This window comes from Rhinoderma darwinii, chromosome 9 (genome assembly GCF_050947455.1).
Source record: "Rhinoderma darwinii isolate aRhiDar2 chromosome 9, aRhiDar2.hap1, whole genome shotgun sequence".
Classification (NCBI taxonomy): domain Eukaryota; kingdom Metazoa; phylum Chordata; class Amphibia; order Anura; family Rhinodermatidae; genus Rhinoderma; species Rhinoderma darwinii.
This window is the reverse complement of record NC_134695.1, coordinates 36,151,669-36,169,999: the sequence shown is the minus strand read 5'-3', so window position 1 is coordinate 36,169,999 and position 18,331 is coordinate 36,151,669.

The following is an 18,331-nucleotide window of genomic DNA, read 5'->3' as shown; positions in this document are numbered from 1 at the left end:
TAGGTGATGGACACAGCTCATCCTCCCTTTCCCTGCACAGTGACACATGTAACAGAGCATGCCCACTACACTCTCCAATAGAAGTCAAAGGGCCATATATTTACGCACAGGTGTCTGCTGCAAAGCATATCTCTACAGCTGCCAAATTGTGATAGCTAGATGGATGGACCAGAGCATTTTGTGGTGGCTTCTGGGTATGCAGTGATTAGTACCAACCAAAAACGGTCCAAGGAAGGACAACCGGTGAACCTACAACACTAAAATGAGCACCAAGCGTTCATTATTGCGTGTGGGGAGCAAAGACTAGCCGTTTGGTCTGATCCCACTGAAGAGATACTGTAGAATAAATTGCTAACAAAAAAGTTAGTGCTGAACATGATAGAAAGTTGACAGAACCAGTTAGAGAGCCAACAATGGGCACGTCAGCATCATAACTGTAACATGAACCAATGGAAGAAGGGGACCTGGTCTGATGAATCATGTTTGCTCTTACATCAAGTGGATGACAAAGTGCGTGTGCGCTGCTTACCTGGGGTAGAGATGGCACCAGCATGCTCTATGGGAATAAGGCAAGTCAGCGAAGGTTGTGCGATGCTCTGTGCAATGTTCTGCTGGGAAACCTTGGGTCCTGGCATTCATGTGGATGTTATTTTGACATGTACCACCTAGCTAAACATTGTTGCAGACCAAGTACACCCCTTAATGGCAACGGTAATCCCTAATGGCAGTGGCCTCTTTCAGTAGGATAATGCGTGCTGCCACATCGCAATAAATTGTTCAAGAATGGTTTGAGGGACATGAGAAAGAGGTCAAGGTGTTGACTTGGTCTCAAAATTACCCACATCTCAATCAGAACGAGCATCTGTGGGATGTGCTGGAAAAACAAGTCTGTTCGCCGGAGTTCCAACCTGCAACTTCAAGGACTACTGCTTACATCTTGGTGCCAGATACTAGTGGTCATCTTTAGAGGTCTTGTAGAGTCCATGCCTCGACGGGTCCGAGCTGTTTTGGCGGCACGAGGGGAACAACGCAATATAAGGCAGGTGGTTTTAATGTTATGGCTGATCGGTGTATATTTTTATGTAGTAAAAAATACATAAATAGGGTGATATATTCCCCTTAATTTAGCAGATTGTACTTCTTCACTAAGAAAAACTTTAGAGTACACAGTGGTTTTAAATTTATTGCGGCTTAGTATAATATTCCTTCAAAGCAGAAGCCTCAATTATTTCATGGCGGAGCCAATATTCATCTCATAATGGTAAGTGTGTCCCATAATTAAAACATGTCTAATCTCTGCAATGTATTTTCCTATCCGTAGTGGATGCTCTTCATTGGCGTATGTATCTGAGCAATCTATTAGCATATCAAAACTGTTAATCAAATGCCTGATTCATTTTACTGGGGTTGACTTAATTTGTGATAAGCGGCACATAAGAGCATTTAGGCTGATGGAAGCATGCCCTTTTTTCTACTGTGTGAATAACTGAAATTCATATATGCTATTCATCCTTAAAGCAACTCGCTGTCACTACTGAACTGTAATGAATTCCATCTTTATGCCATTAGTCGGCTTTGGATGTTCACAAACACGAGCAAGGAACTCATTTTCCACTGCTTAAATCGCACAATGAGGCAAGCTACTAATTCTCTAAATGAAATGGTTTGTGGCCACTCAAGCAGAGATTTAATATATCATGGCAAATTAGGTTGATTTTAATAAATGACTTATCTCCCTGAATACTTTACATATGCTTATGAGTGAATACAAATGGATTGAAAACACCAGAAAACCTGGTTTTCAGGGGAGATTATAACAGGAAAAATGCTAAATTGAAAAATGTTTTCCTATGCAAATAAATGGCTTTGGATGTGACAACAGTTTATAATAACAAATGTTTTGTGTCAGAATCTTAAGGGAACTTTGTTCACATCTTAAAGCTTAATAAAGTACATGGAAAAAAAATCAAGAACAGATTTTGAGGCATGACTGAGGCTTTATTCACACGATCGGGTGTCAAATCGGCCGTATAAAATGGCCGTTTTTCACAGCCGATTTGCACCTGTGCAGGACCCGTTTTCATGGATCGCTCATAGATTTGGGAAACCGGCCAAAAATAGAACATGTCCTATTTTTTCCCGGACCGTTCACATGGTCCATTAAAAAAACAGCCTTGTGAATAGCTCTGTAGAGATGCATTGATTTTAATGCAACCGTGTAACGGCCATTAAAAAAAACGTCCGTCACCCGGCCGATTATCCCCGTCATGTGAATAAGGCTTTAGGGTCGTAGTCGCTTGATTGTCTCTTTTTTATGGCACCTAATGTTTTTTAGAATTGCTGTAATGGGATCTTATGTATTGAATGCAATAATAAATGCATCTGCAGTAAATTCCTCCTTGTGGTCGGGGCTGGTGGCAACCAGAATTTGACCATTTAACCCTATAGTTATTGGAAGCATGAGCTCTACAACAGAAATAGAGCTTCAACACATATAAAAATATATTATGAAATTAATCACGTAATTTGGAATCTAAAAATGAAATTGTGTTAAAGGGTGGACCATGACTGATATAACCAAAACCAGAAATAATTAACAATAAGCATTATGTCTATTGTACCAATATAATTGGATATGAAAAATTAAAATGCAGTAATCTGTCAGGCCATGATCACACTGCGTTAAGAAAAACGCACGTTTAAAGCTTACAATTGACTTCAATGGGAATCAGCGCTGTGACTGCGTTGCATAAAAAGAAAACATCTTGTCAATTCATTTACCGAGCTGAAAACACGTCAAATATTTCCATTTAAGTTAATGGGTGGCTTATAAAACGCTGCCAAAAAGCTTACTTGAAATTTTCAGTGTTTTTGCAAGTGTAAGCACGCGCAAAATGTTGACGCCAGTACATTTTAAAACACACCACAAACAGTACATGTATTAAGGTACAGTATTTAAAAAGCAGCATTAAAGAAAGTGCCAAAAATGCATAAAAAGAGTCAAAATACGCGGTTCATTCAAAAAGCATAAAAACGTGTGTGTTTTTGATGCAGATTACGCATCTTATTTTTTATGTCTACAAATTTCTCTGTGTGAACATACACTAAAGTAAAATTTACCATTATGCATATACAAAATCATTTGCATTATTGAGATTAAATATCTAAAGGAAGGCACAAATCCTAATCTTGCAAATCTCATGCCCACACTGTGGAAATAAATCGCAGAAAAGTTGTGGTGAAAGTGTTCTGCGGTGTGACTTTCAAATCCACAGCATTTCAATTTATCATGAGTATTCTGAATAGAGATGCTGCATGTTTGGGCCATAAACTTCAATGGGGAGCGTAAATTCTGTCCTAAAGTATGCAAGTTGAGTTTCGTTGCGTTCTGTATATCGTTTGCGCAGTGGAAAAGCAGGAAAAACATCTGGAAATCCGCAGCAAAAAAGCACTGCTTGCTGCGGATTTCTCAGTCAATGGGGTCTGACAGACGCTGATGGTGTCCATCATGCAAAGGATCCTGCGCTCCATCAATTAACATTTTCTGCTCCTATCAAAGAACTAAAAATGGAAATGACAATGCAGATGTGAACCTTACACAGTTTAGTATTAGCTGCAAAAGTTCATATTTTACTCTGCAAGATTCCTACAAGGTCATTAAAAAACATAAGAAAAAGGCCTAAAACTGACCCCGGTGTTACCCCACTAATAACGGGGACCCTTTCTGAATGTGTTCCATTAATAACTACACCAGGGGTCATCGACCTGTGCATCAGTGCCACAGCCTGCATGTGGGGAATGGTTTGCCGGCACACTTTCCTCTTCTGGAGTTCAGCGCCGTTGTGTGCTTGACGGGGCTGCACATAGAAGGAGAGTGACGCTTCATTATGTGCTTGGCGACGCTGATCATCAGGTGAGAGAGCAGTGCTTCGTTGTGTTTGTCGCTGCTTAACACTTGGCAAGCACACAATGCAGCACTGCTCTCTATCCTGGTGTTCAGCGTCCCCAAGTGCATAATGAAGCGCAGCTCTTATCTGGTGACCAGCACCGCATGGACAGAGTTCAGTAACTGCTCTGTAAAAGAAAAAGTTAGCAAAAGTTAGCTCCTCTCTATCCTATGTGCACCCTTGCCCCCAAGCTGGTCTTCAGTAGCCGTGATCTCTCCTAAGTGCACCCTTCCACCAGGCTGGTGTTCAGTAGCTATGGTCTATCCTATGTGCACACCCCCAAGCTGTTGCTCAGTAATCGCTCGTTCTCCTGTGTGCAGCGCCCCCAAGCTGGTGTTCAGTAGCCGCTCTCTCCTGTGTGCAGTTCCCCACTAGCTGGTGTTCAGTAGCTGCTCTCTCCATTTGTGCAGTTCACCCTAGCTGGTGTTCAGTATCTGCCTTCTCCTGTGTGCACTTGCCCCGAGCTGGTATTCAGTAGCCGCTCTCTCCTGTGTGCAGTACCCCCTAGCTGGTGTTCAGTAGCCGCTCTCTCCTGTGTGCAGTTCCCCTAACTGGTGTTCAGTAGCCACTCTCTCCTGTGTGCAGTACCCCCTAGCTGGTGTTCAGAAGCTGCTACCTCCTGTGTGCAGTTCCACTAACTGGTGTGTAATAGCCGCTCTCTCCTGTGTGCAGTTCCCCCTAGCTAGTGTTCAGTAGCCGCTCTCTCCTGTGTGCAGTACCCCTAGCTGATGTTCAGTAGCTGCTCTCTCCTGTGTGCAGTAAAAAAGGTTGCCTACCCCTGTACTACACTATCACTGAACCAGTTACTTACCCACTTATAGCTATTTTCCCCCAGTCCCAGCATTCTCATTTTATGTATTAACCTTTTATGTGGAATAGTATCCAATACAAGATAAATTACATCTACTGATATATTTGCAACTTTCCTACAAAAGTCATAAAATGAACAAAGAATATACTAGATAATGATTGAAGGGGTTTTCAGGCCGCTAAAAGAACACTTCTAAGTAGCTTCAGCTCTATGCAATGGCAATGGGATACAGTGAAGGACCCTGTTTACCAATGGCACTGAACAACTCCGAATTTATAGTATACAGAATATATATTATAAAAACATATATTTTTATTACATTTAGATAACTTAGGTTTTATGGTTTAATAAGAAATATGAATTTGAGATAACGCAAAGGAAACTTTGCTACGCAGTGTAAATTTGGGATTTCGCAAATTATCATACTGATATTGAGGTCTATTGAGGGACTATATACAGGATTATGTGACAATAAATAGCATTATAAGTGACAGCCAGCACGGTTTTACTAAGGACAGAAGTTGTAAAACCAACCTAATCTGTTTTTATGAAGAGGTGAGCAGAAGTCTAGACAGAGGGGCCACTGTGGATTTAGTGTTTTTGGACTTTGCAAAGGCATTTGACACTGTCCCCCATAGACGCCTAATGGGTAAATTAAGGACTATAGGTTTAGAAAATATAGTTTGTAATTGGATTGAGAATTGGCTCAAGGACCGTATCCAGAGAGTTGTGGTCAATGATTCCTACTCTGAATGGTCCCCGGTTATAAGTGGAGTACCCCAGGGTTCAGTGCTGGGACCCCTATTATTCAACTTATTTATTAATGATATAGAGGATGGGATTAATAGCACGATTTCTATTTTTGCAGATGACACCAAGCTATGTAATATAGTTCAGACTATGGAAGATGTTCATGAATTACAGGCAGATTTAAACAAACTAAGTGTTTGAGCGTCCACTTGGCAGATGAAGTTTAATGTAGATAAATGTAAAGTTATGCATCTGGGTACCAACAACCTGCATGCATCATATGTCCTAGGGGGAGCTACACTGGCGGATTCACTTGTTGAGAAGGATCTGGGTGTACTTGTAAATCATAAACTCAATAACAGCATGCAGTGTCAGTCAGCTGCTTCAAAGGCCAGCAGGATATTGTCGTGTATTAAAAGAGGCATGGACTCGCGGGACAGGGATGTAATATTACCACTTTACAAAGCATTAGTGAGGCCTCATCTAGAATATGCAGTCCAGTTCTGGGCTCCAGTTCATAGAAAGGATGCCCTGGAGTTGGAAAAAATACAAAGAAGAGCAACAAAGCTAATAAGGGGCATGGAGAATTTAAGTTATGAGGAAAGATTGAAAGAATTAAACCTATTTAGCCTTGAAAAAAGACGACTAAGGGGGGACATGATTAACTTATATAAATATATTAATGGCACATACAAAAAATATGGTGAAATCCTGTTCCTTGTAAGACCCCCTCAAAAAACAAGGGGGCACTCCCTCCGTCTGGAGAAAAAAAGGTTCAAGCTGCAGAGGCGACAAGGCTTCTTTACAGTAAGAACGGTGAATTTATGGAATAGTCTACCGCAGGAGCTGGTCGCAGCAGGGACAGGAGATGGCTTTAAAAAAGGGTTAGATAATTTCCTAGAACAAAAAAATATTAGCTCCTATGTGTAGAAATTTTTCCTTCCCTTTTCCCTTCCCTTCCCTTGGTTGAACTTGATGGACATGTGTCTTTTTTCAGCCGTACTAACTATGATGTTTAAGGCTCCTAAATTAGTAGACCAAACTATATAGGGTTAACATGGCAATTTTGCAGCAACTCTGCTCGCTTCTTCTTGACATGGTCATCTTCCGGTACATTAAAAACACTTGTAAAATGTTTAATTTATATTATTTTGGGAACAAAAACCTCCTAAAATTTTTAGCAGATGCATAATATTTGCAATGCCTATCATAATTTTGTATTTATCGTTATTTTTATGTCTGCTTTGTCAGATAACCTCATTCTTGTCTAGTACTGGACAATTTTCTTCTGAGAAATCTTCTGTGGTACTGTCACTGTCTCATAGCTCCGGATAACTAATGGTTCTGAATCATCATGAGATTACACTAGTGACAACGCTCGCAGGATAGCCCTCATCACCAAGTTCATTTGCATTCAGCCTGAGGCAAAATGCTAAGAAGCACTAGAGCAAGGGCACATGTTTGCAAATGACTTTCTTATGCATCCATTTATGTTAATAACTAATTAGGCTTTTACTGAGACCATTCTATCTTGTAAGGCTGGGGCTAGATCTAGACTTCGTTTTGTAATGAGCGATAAATCGCTGTCCATAGTAATGCATTAGACTAGATGTACACACAGAGAATTTATCTCACTACAAAAATCACTGTAATATCGCTGAGATAAGTCGCTGTACATAGTATGGCATTGTAGCGTCCACGGCCGCGAACCATTGGGATTACTCACCTCCCGATGGCCGCAGCCACGGATCTGTGAGCGCTGGCCCGCATCTCCTCCCTAGGAGATGCCAACGCTCACTCCCGCTCTGTACTGCTGTGTCCCGCACCTGTAAATAATCATCTATTAGCCCATGATCACCATGGACTATATGGGCCCTGCCCCTTTACTCCTTGCCTGAGCGTTGTTGTGTTTACCCGTGTTAGTCTTGCAAATGGTCCCTTAGTGTTAACCTGTTCCCAGTGTTCCCGTACCTGCTACCTGTATCCTGTATCCTGTGCTACCTTGTTCCTGTACCTTAGAAAGTTGGAGACGTGTTGTGCCACCGGTCACGCCTGCTGTGTTACACCACGCCTGGTGTCTGCTGCCAAGGTCCCATCTGAGCCTAGCCGTTGCTACTGTCTGAACTACTACAGGTACCTTTGTGCTTGGACTATACATACATTGACTTGGTACACTGTTTGGCCAGCTGCTATCCCACTACGGCCCAGTGGCTCCACATACCCACAGATCGTGACAGGCATTGAGTCGCTTGAAAACAGGGGCATAGCTTTATGGGGTGCAGAGGTAGCAGTTGCACCGGGACCTGGTGTCTGTGGGGGCCCAAATCCCCATCTGCCACATAAGCATTATAAATGGCACATGGTAGATGGGGGGCCTGTGATAGATTTTGCATTTTGGGCATAGGAGCTTCAAGTTACACCTATGGAGCTAGGTGTTTCTTCCCCATCATTTAAGCAAATGCTGGGGGGTCTCAGAAAACAGACCCCCACTGATCAAAATTTCTGACATGCCTCTATAATATATTAAAAGTTTTCTGAAAGTACAGTTACTCTTTAAAGCTTTGCATTGACGTCACTTGGAATAAGCGCTGTTAGTGCCTACGTTTTGTTTTTTTTTGTACCTGGAGGCAATTATATATCACATAATATTTAAAAAAAAGCATCATGTAAATTCTAGGTGCGTTCTTCCACTCCAAAAATTCAATTTTTTTAATATTGAAGTCAAATGGAGGGTTTAAAACGCTACCAAAAAAAGAGTGTTTTGCATATGTAAACGTACGCAAAATAAGCGGCACAAATTTTTCGGTCAATAAATTTTTTAGCATACATCTTTAAACATAAACAAATGTATTTAAAAAATCCGCATAAAAAAACTTCGGAAAAAACACTTCAAAGTACGGGTTTACAATAAAAACAGTGTAAAATAATGTATACCCTTTTTACGCAGATTACTCATCAGATTTTTTCTGCCTACAAATTACTCCATGTGAACCTACATTTGTAACTTTCGTGTTTTTTTCTAGAGCATTCTGTTTGTAGTGCATTTTATATTTGACTAAAAAAAACTTTGAGTGTGAAACCATTCTTACAGAGTGAATAATTTGTTGTGAAAACCCAGAAGAAAAATCATCACGTTTGAATTAAAGGGATTTCCCAGGATTTAGAATTGATCGCTTATCCTCAGGATCGGTTATCAATATTTGATTGGTGAGGGTCCGAGTTGCAGTACCAGGCACAGACACCCTTACAAATGAGCCGCTGTGTTCTATGTACACAACAAACCGTTGTGGTTTCTTCATTCTGCTTATTTGCAGTCGTCCTGATTCAGATCCCTGGCAATCAGATATTGGTGGTTTCTCCTAAGGCTGTATTCACATCAGCGTTGGCTTCCATTGAGTAGCAGTGGTCTCCGATCATATTTAACCCCCCAGATGCGGTGCTGAATAGCAAGTGCCGCATCTGAGTGGTTTGGGAGGGAGGGGACTGCAACAGAGCGGTTTTCGCGAGGATCTCCTGAAGACCGGGCTGCTGGTAACAGCCTCGGGCTTCAGGGCAACAATTGGAGACCACTAGCAGTGGTCTCCGATCAGTTTTAACCCCTCAGATGCGGCGCTCAATAGCAAGCGCCACATCTGAGTGGTTTGGGAGGGAGGGGGCCGTATCGGAGTGCTTTTCCCGGTCATCGGGTAATCTGCCTCTGAAGCCAAGGCTGTTAGCAACAGCCTTGGCTTCAGAGTGATGATCGGAGACCAATAACAGTGGGCTCGATTCATGTGATCACTGTGAGAACCATTCACAGTGATCACAAAATGAAAAACGAAGTGTTTCTCCTACCTGTCCCTCTGTCTCTCCTCACACTCTCTGTATGAGAAGAGACAGAGAGAGAATTTTACTGTGACACCAAAGACACTTAATTACAAAAAATCTAATATATAAACTTTATATAAACTTCAATTGTATACCTAGGCTACAGTTATCCTTAGGGCACGTTCACACATGGCAGAGTTTTTCCGCTGCAAATGTTGGTGCAGATTTGGGGCAATTACACAACGAATCTGCACCAACATTTGCATATTTGACAGGTAGTTCAGATGTTGCAGAAAACACAGTGGTCTTGCCACATATTTCAGTGAAATTCCGCTTCTTCTCCGCAACAGACAGTGAATGCTGCGGACAGAAAATTCTGCACCGCAGCCTATGGTCCGCAGTGGAGTTTTCCGCAACGTCTACACTAACTTTCCTAAAAATGTATAGAAACAAATGTAAAAAACGGCCGCTGGAGAATTCCACTGCAATTCCGCCACGTGTGAACGTGCCCTTAGGGTTAGTCTAGGGTTATTCTAGGTTCTATTCTAGAGTTAGTCTAGAGTTAGCCTAGGTTTAGTCTAGGTTTAGCCTAGGGTTTTTGTGTAGTGTAGGTGTGTGACGTCTGTGTATTGTTTTTGTGCAAAAAAAAAAAAGTTAAAAAAATATATGGAAAAAAAAAAGTTTTATAGTCTACGTGCTTGTTTGACATCAGTTTTTTGTGGTGCGTGCTTTTGTGACGTCCGTGTATTTTTGTCTGTGAATAAAAATAAGTAAAGAAAAAATAATAACATTTGTCTGCGTGTGCGTCTGGTTACAGTCTTTGTTGTACGTGTGTGTAATTACAATGGCCCATAGAAGGTTCACTGTGGAAGAGGCATACGCCATGTTAATTTCTGACTCTGATGAAAGCGATACAGAAACCGCATCCGAGGTAGAAATGTTGTCTACCAGTGATAGCGACGACAGTGATACGCTTTCTGCAAATGCAAGTGTCGCTGCAGAGTCCACAAGCACAGGGCATGTTGCAGAAGTACCACAAAACACGGCCCACTCTATTCCCCCAGAATATATTGAGTGGGTACCCACAGAGTCATTTTCCCCTAATATCCCAGAATTTATTGCCACACCAGGGATAAATATTAATGTGGAAAATTTTACAGCCCCCAATTTTTTTTAAATATTCATTACAGATGAACTATTGGAGCTGGTTGTCAACCAAACCAATCTGTATGCTCGCCAATTCTTTGCTGAAAAGCCAACGTCCTCCTATGCAAAGCAGTGGCACCCCACAAATACTGGCGAACTTAAAAAAAATTTGGGGCTCATCCTCAGCATGGAGTTAGTGAAAAAGCCCTTAATCCGGTCATATTGGGCAACAAGCCCTACACATGCCACACCTGTCTTTCCAGCCGTTATGACCAGAAGCCGATATGAAGTGCTAATGCGCTTCCTTCATTTTAATGACAATCACCAGCCCCTCCCCCCGTAGTGATCCAGGCCGTGACCGCCTGTATAAAATAAGGTCCCTGATAAAAAACTTTGGAGGAGTCATTTATGCCGGTGTACAACCCCGAAGAAAACCTGGCGGTGGATGAATCGCTGATGAATTACAAAGGCAGGCTCTCATTCCGCCAGTACAGCCCCTCAAAGAAAGCAAAATATGGGGTTAAAATCTACAAGCTCTGTGAGAGCGGTACAGGCCACACATCTGCCTTTAGAATCTATGAAGTCAAAGACCATGATATTACCCACATTATTAACTCATTTACTTTCACACTGTTTTTGTAGTGGGAACCAAAAGGGAGGGGGTTGCTTATTGGATAATGTTTCACTGTAAAAATGCAGCAATACTGTATTATCTGGAAAAACCTATTTTTTATTTCTTTCCACCTATTAAAAATACTCATTATACCCCTAGATGAATATTAGCAGGATATTCATACTTGTCAAAATGACCTGCAGTACCACGGCAAGTATAGCGTGGTTCCCTAAAATCAGCTCTGGCGTAAAAAGGCCTCCAAAAGCCAAAATGGACTCCTTCTATGATATGCCCTATAACGGGTCCATATAATATATTAGACACACATATTTGGTATCGCCGTACACGGGAGAAATAGCAGATGTGGAAAGGTGTCACTTTTACCAATATGTCATATGGTGTTTCGAAATGGCTTAAGAAAACTGACACTTTTGTAAAAAAAAAAAATGCAATTTACATTTTTTTGGCCCAAGTTTGGGCATATTCTGTAAAAAGTGTGAAGGGTTAAAATAGAAATTGAACCGCTAGAAATAGAATTTGGGATGTGTATTTTTTTGTACCACGGTCATTTTTGGTAAATCCTGACAGTCTGCCACTCCAGTACTATGGCACATGCAGCATGGTGCACTAAAATTAATTCTGGTGTGACAGGCCTCCAAAAGCCAAAATGGACTCCTTCTATGATATGCCCTATAACGGGTCCATATAATAGATTAGACACACATATTTGGTATCGCCGTACACGGGAGAAATAGCAGAATGTGGAAAGGTGTCACTTTTACCAATATGTCATATGGTGTTTCGAAATGGCTTAAGAAAAGTGACACTTTTGTAAAAAAATGGATAGCAATTTACATTTTTTTGGCCCAAGTTTGGCCAAATTCTGTAAAAAGTGTGAAGGGTTAAAACAGAAATTAAACCGCTAGAAATAGACTTTAGAGTGTCTAGTTTGTAGAACACCATGTTTTTTTTATCATTATTTATTGGACTTCATGTCCATTACCCATACATTAATACCATGGTGTAAAAAACGAAATTAAGCCATTTTAGTGCGCAATTGAAAAAAGGGGCACTTGTGTTTTATACTATATTTCTGGTCAAAAAAAATAAACTACAACTCCAAGTCAGGTGTCCTTATGATCAGGATAAATGAAAAAATATATTTCAATACATTTTTATGATACAATTACTGTTATTTTCAAACTGTTACATTTTAAATGATGAAACGTCTAAATTTTTCTTTTTTTTCTGTCTTTCCACGGCTATAAAAGAAGTAACAAAAATGTTACCTATACATATATACCACAAAAAGGAAGCACTACATGTCCCAAGAAAACAGTACAAAATTCACATCGATACATAAAACACATACAGAGTTATACTGCGTTACATCTGAATAGCAAAACTGCGAAAATTGCTCTGGTCACTAAGGTTTAAAACACCTTCGGTATTAAGGGGTTAAGGAACCACAATAAAATATCCTATATATAAATAAATACATAATACATAAATACTATAATAAATGAAATATTGCAGCTGTAAAACGCTTTTAGTGCTGAGTGAAATTAATATCATTATACTTCATATGCTGGATGTGTATATTATATTATAGCGTTAACACAGAACAGAAACAAGAAAGTATCAAAAACTGCTGTGAATATTGTGGATCCATCTCTCCATCACTGCCTGGAATGGAATCAGTATATACTTCTTGTGATTTCATAATCTACCATCTAGGCATGGAGCATTTGTACACACTTCCTGAGTTTAAATCATCTAGAACAGGGGGCTCAAACAAGCAGCCCGCAGGCCGTGTGCAGCCCCTGAAGCTGTCATCTGATGCTCGCGGAGGACCGTAGCTCCCTCGGGAGAGGTGAGAGAATGCTGAAGGAGTGCATCGGCGCTCCTTCACGACGTCATAAAGGAGTGCAGTCCCTTTCCCAAGCTGGATCGTTTATGGTAGGCGATGGTAGGCAATGGCCACACAGACCCCTGTAGATAGTGCACCCCCCCCCCCTGTAGATAGCACCTCACACACCCTACCCTGTTGATAGCACCTCACACACCCTACCCTGTTGACAGCACTACACCCCCCCCCCCCCTCGCCATTGATAGCTCCATTGGGACTCGCTCTAGGAGTGGAATCCCTAGCCAGAGCATTGAAGACACTTTGGTCGTGGTTTCCCCCTTTGCTGGAGGAGCCCCTGACGTCACTCTCCATAAATAGACAGTGATGTCAGGGTCTTCCCCAGAGCCAGAGTCCCAGAACAGAGCCTATACTAGCGCTCTGCTCCAGGACTCCTGCTCTGGGAAAGCCCCTGACATCAGGGATGTCAGAAGCAGAGCAGGAGTCCCAGGCAGAGCGCTAGAAGTGGCTCTGCTCCGGGACTCCGGCTCTGGCGGAGCCGCTTACTTCACTGTCCATATATGGACAGTGTTGTCAGGGGCTTTCCCAGAGCCAGAGTCCTAGAGCAGAGTGTACACTAGCACTCTACTCCGGGACTCCTGCTCTGAGGAAGCCCCTGACTGATGTTAGGGGCAACCCCCAGAGCCGGAGTCCCAGAGCACAGCAGTAATATAGGCCCTGCACCGGAATTCTGGAAAGTGATGTCAGGAGTGGAGCTGGAGTCCCAGGCAGAGCGGTAGTAGTACTCTGCCCGGGTCTCCGGCTCTGGGATTGCCCCTGACATCACTGTCCATATATGGACAGTGATGTCAGGGGCTTCCCCAGAATTCCGGTGCAGGTCCTATACTACTGCTCTGCTCTGGGACTCCGGCTCTGGGGGGTTGCCCCTAACATCACATTCCGGTCCAGGAGGATCCCCTGACGTCACGGTCTATGGACTGTGACATCAGAGGCTCCTCCAGCAGAGCAGTTGGCAACTCTCTGGCTGGGGATTCCACTCCTAGTGGGAGTCCCAACGAAGCCTTCTAAAGGGGAGTGGCACTATCTACAGAGGGCACTGTGGCATCTACAGAGGCCACAGTGGCATAATTTACAGCGAGCAATGTTGCATTATCCACAGAGGGCACTGTGGCATTATCTACAGAGGGCACTGTGGCATTATCTACAGAGGGCCCTGTGGCACTATCTAAAAAGGTACTGCCCAATCTTCATATTCTTGTGTCTGCTAAACGCTGCCAACTGTGCAGCCAGACTGCATTTAGCGACACTTAAACTGGAAAACTGGTTTGTTTACTTAAAGGGAATGTGTCGCAAATGTTAAAAAAAATTCAAGCAAGGCTGCCGACTAGATTATTAAATGGGATGGAAGGTGTCGTTTACAATGAAAGACTAGAGAAATTGGGCTTTTGCATCTTGTAAAAAAGATGCCTTTGAGGTAATCTTATTAACATGTATAAGTATATGTGTGGTCAATACAGAGAACTAGCACATAACCTGTTCTTTCCAAGGACTCTACAAAGGACATGGGAACATCCATTGCATGTGGATGAAAGACGTTTCATACATCAATATAGGGCAGCACGGTGGCTCAGTGGTTAGCAAATCCAACCAAGGACAACATCTGCATGGAGTTTGCATGTTCTCCCTGTGTTTGTGTGGGTTTCCTCCGGGTACTCCAGTTTCCTCCCACACGCCCGAAAACATACCAATAGGGAATTTAGATTGTGAGCCCCAATGGGGACAGTAAAAGAGGACCTCTGTACAGCGCTGCGTAATATGTTGGCGCTATATAAGTAACTGAAATAAATATAGGAAAGGCTTCTTTACAGTTAGAGTAGTCAAACTATGGAATGCCCTACCCGAAGGGGTAGTAATGGCAGATACATGTCAGCATTTTAAAAAAAGGCTAGATGTTTATTTACTGACAAATGGCATTGAGGGTTATAATTAATCAAGCAATGAATGACGGGTAATTTATTGAGAAAGGTTAAACTTGATGGACCTGTGTCTTTTTGCAACTATGTAACATTTACTATAATTTACACCAGACAGAAACTTGTGTAAATTCTAACAGAAATCTACGCCAGCTCCTAGTTTGGCGTAAATTTCAACCAGTGACCTCTTAATAGGCATGCGTCTCTTAATAAATTTATACCAATAGAATTTTAATGTTGGAAAATAATGATTTTAGAAAGAAGGGGAAGATCTCCTTTTTTTTCCCCAGTTGGGCCCCTTGGATACAGTGTCGGTTTGAGGCACTGGAAAGGGAAGAACTGGAGGCGATGTAGCGGAGGGGGAGGAGAAAGTGGTTTGGAGATATTATAATATTTTAATTTTTTCCTTTTTTATAGGGGGGGGGGTTAATTGTTATGATGTTCTGTGAAGAAACTAAGCAGCTGTACGTTGTTGGTTCATATTTTTTTTTGTGCCGAGTTAAAACTATCTAGTGATATGCTCTGTGTTTTATAGGAGTTATAGAGTATATGTATTCAGTAAGAAAGTGTAACTATTATATATGGGCCATTTATTTCTATGGTCCTAGTGTATAGAAATGAGCACAATGAACGTAGGTAGTTGATTTTGGATCATGTTGCTAATATTCATTGTGGTATACAGGGTATATGCGATATGTGCAGTTGTTTGTTTTTTGTATTTGAAATTTTGTCTTAAAAATAAAAAGAGACTCAGGGAAAGAAAAACAACCCAAAAGCCCCAGCTCTAAAGCCGGTATTGCAGCGAGTTCCTCCAGCAGAGGTACCACGATCTGCGATACAATTCGATTACATAGGACCATTACCGGCAGGTAGCCGTAATTGTCGCTATGTACTGGTGGTTGTGGACGTATTCTCCAAATGGGTGGAAGCCATCCCCACACCAAATGATACAGCTGCCACTACTGCTCGAGTTCTTTGGGAGCAGGTTCTATCACGATGGGGAGTGCCCAGAGTGATAGAATCGGACCAGGGAACTCACTTCACTGGCAAGGTAATGAAAGCACTTTGTAGACTATTGGACATAAAGCAAAGATTTCATGTACCTTACCATCCCCAGTCCGCAGGTATAGTGGAGCGAATGAACCGCACCATCAAAACACGGCTTTCTAAAGCACTACTGGAAAAATGTACCTCGTGGGTAACCTCCCTCCTAGCTGTGCTTATGGGTATCAGAGCCACAGAGGCATCTACAACAGGTATCACCCCTTTCAAAATCATGACGCGTCGCAAGATGCCGCTCTGTTTTTCAAATGAGCCTCAGATATCTGAACCCATGAAGGATGCCATTGCCAGGGATGTGTATCTCCAACAGGTTCAGCAGAACTTGAAGGAATTGCTGCCACACACAGCAATCTGGATGCACAGAATCACTGATACCAAATTTGTGCTATACACATGGAGGGTTTCGGTAGATGATTTCAGGGTAGATCACTGGGATCATAGATGTGAGGAGTTTCGTGAGGAACCAAATTGACATGATATGAGGATGGGTAGAGTCAGGACAAGAGGTAAGAAAGGAAAATAGACTCTGGAGTAACAGGAGACAAAGGGATCCTGGTTGCCTTGGACCTAGGAGGAAGTGCGTTGGGAGTAGGTGCTATGAACACTATGGATCTGGAAGTCTTGAGGAGTAAACTTGGGAATCTGGGGAGACATGCCAGCGAAGGTTTTAAGATCCAGCTTGATGTAAACCATGTCCTTGAGGGTTTGCAGCATGCGCACATAGATGCCACTACCTCTCTATCTTCTGCTCTACGAGAGAAGTTTAGAAGGTTAGTTGTGGGTCTCCTGGAGGAGCAGGATAGTACACAACTCGCTCTGGCATGTACACAGATTCAGGGGGAACTCTCTGGCAACTTGAAACATATTGTGTCATCATTGTATTGCGGCCACTACCCATTTAACCTCCGGCAAAGGGTAAGTCCTCTAATATCTTCATTTGCAATGAATCATACCAACTGTTGGGTAATTCAGTGGCATGGGTGCTGGAATCTGACTTGTACCGCCTCATCCTTGGCACCCGTATCGGCACTGTAAGACAGGGTTATAGGGCCACAAACCTGGGTGTTGTCTTGAATCAGAACATGGTGCTTCATCCACAGCTCCCCTCGGATATCCTAACCTATGAAGCCAACCATCCATATCTGTTTGATACAGATGGATGTTGGAAGGAGGATGCTATCCTCTGCCAAGGTAATTACGACCGGGTGCTTAGACACCAGTGTTGGGATACAGAGGGGTCCTGTGAAAAGAAGGCCAATCCAATACCCTCTTCGAACTTAAAATACATGGGTCAAGAATATTGGTGTTGGTATCAGATGCAGAATGTTTCATATACCATCCACGCGACTAACTGCACCGAAAGAGGCACACTCCTCCCAGGAGCATATTGTACCATTAATCCTGTACTAGGCATTGATGTGGTGGATCAGAAGGAAAGAACTCCGGTGACTCCTGAAAAGAGACTCGACATCCGTCCAGACACCCCTGTGAGACTCCAGATGATTCTTCTTGGGTTCTGCATCGAACTGAGAAAGCTCCTGCTAGACTTCAGTGAGGAAGAGGATGTCGTGGAGAAACTGAAGGATTTCCAATATCGAGCCACCATTCAGTTGGAACATGACACAACGAAGATCACAGGAATTGTAAACAACCTTGAGACGGACTCGGAAGTGTCTTGGTGGGAGAGCTTGTTTGGATATAGTCCCAAGGCCACTTCCTTCTTTAATTTGCTCATCCACCCGGTGATAATCCTTCTCATTCTCGTAGTAATCATGTACTTTGGACTGTTAGTCGTGTAAAGACGAATGAAAGGACTGGTCGACCGAGTATAGCGAGATCAAGCAGAAAGCCATGAATATATTCGTAGATGGGGTTTAAGGACATAATGATAGTCCTGCAAACCGGAATTGTTTATTGTGTGTATATATGTATTTGTAAAGTGTAAATCTGAATCAATGGGTCGTACAAACACTTCAAGGTGTACATATAGACATTCTAGGTGTTGATCTGTGTCCGCAACATAGGCAAAATCAGTGAGGACGTGTCTGTCCCACAGTGAGTGAGTATGTACGTTTAAGCGGGCATATATTTACAGCCTGTAGTCACCCCATTTACATGTGTACCTTTCACGTGTTTATGGAGGAATAGTGAGAGATGCTGGTTGAGCATGAATCTCTATATGTACATATACCTATGGTTTGGGGAAAATATTTTTGTATGTTTGGTTATTTTACACTCTGTTTGTATGATTGGGTAGTGTGTAGGAACCCTTAGGGACAGGTAAGGAACACACACATCCTTGTAGGTAATGGCCACCTCAACCTTGGAACTGGTATGGTCCATTCGATGATGGAT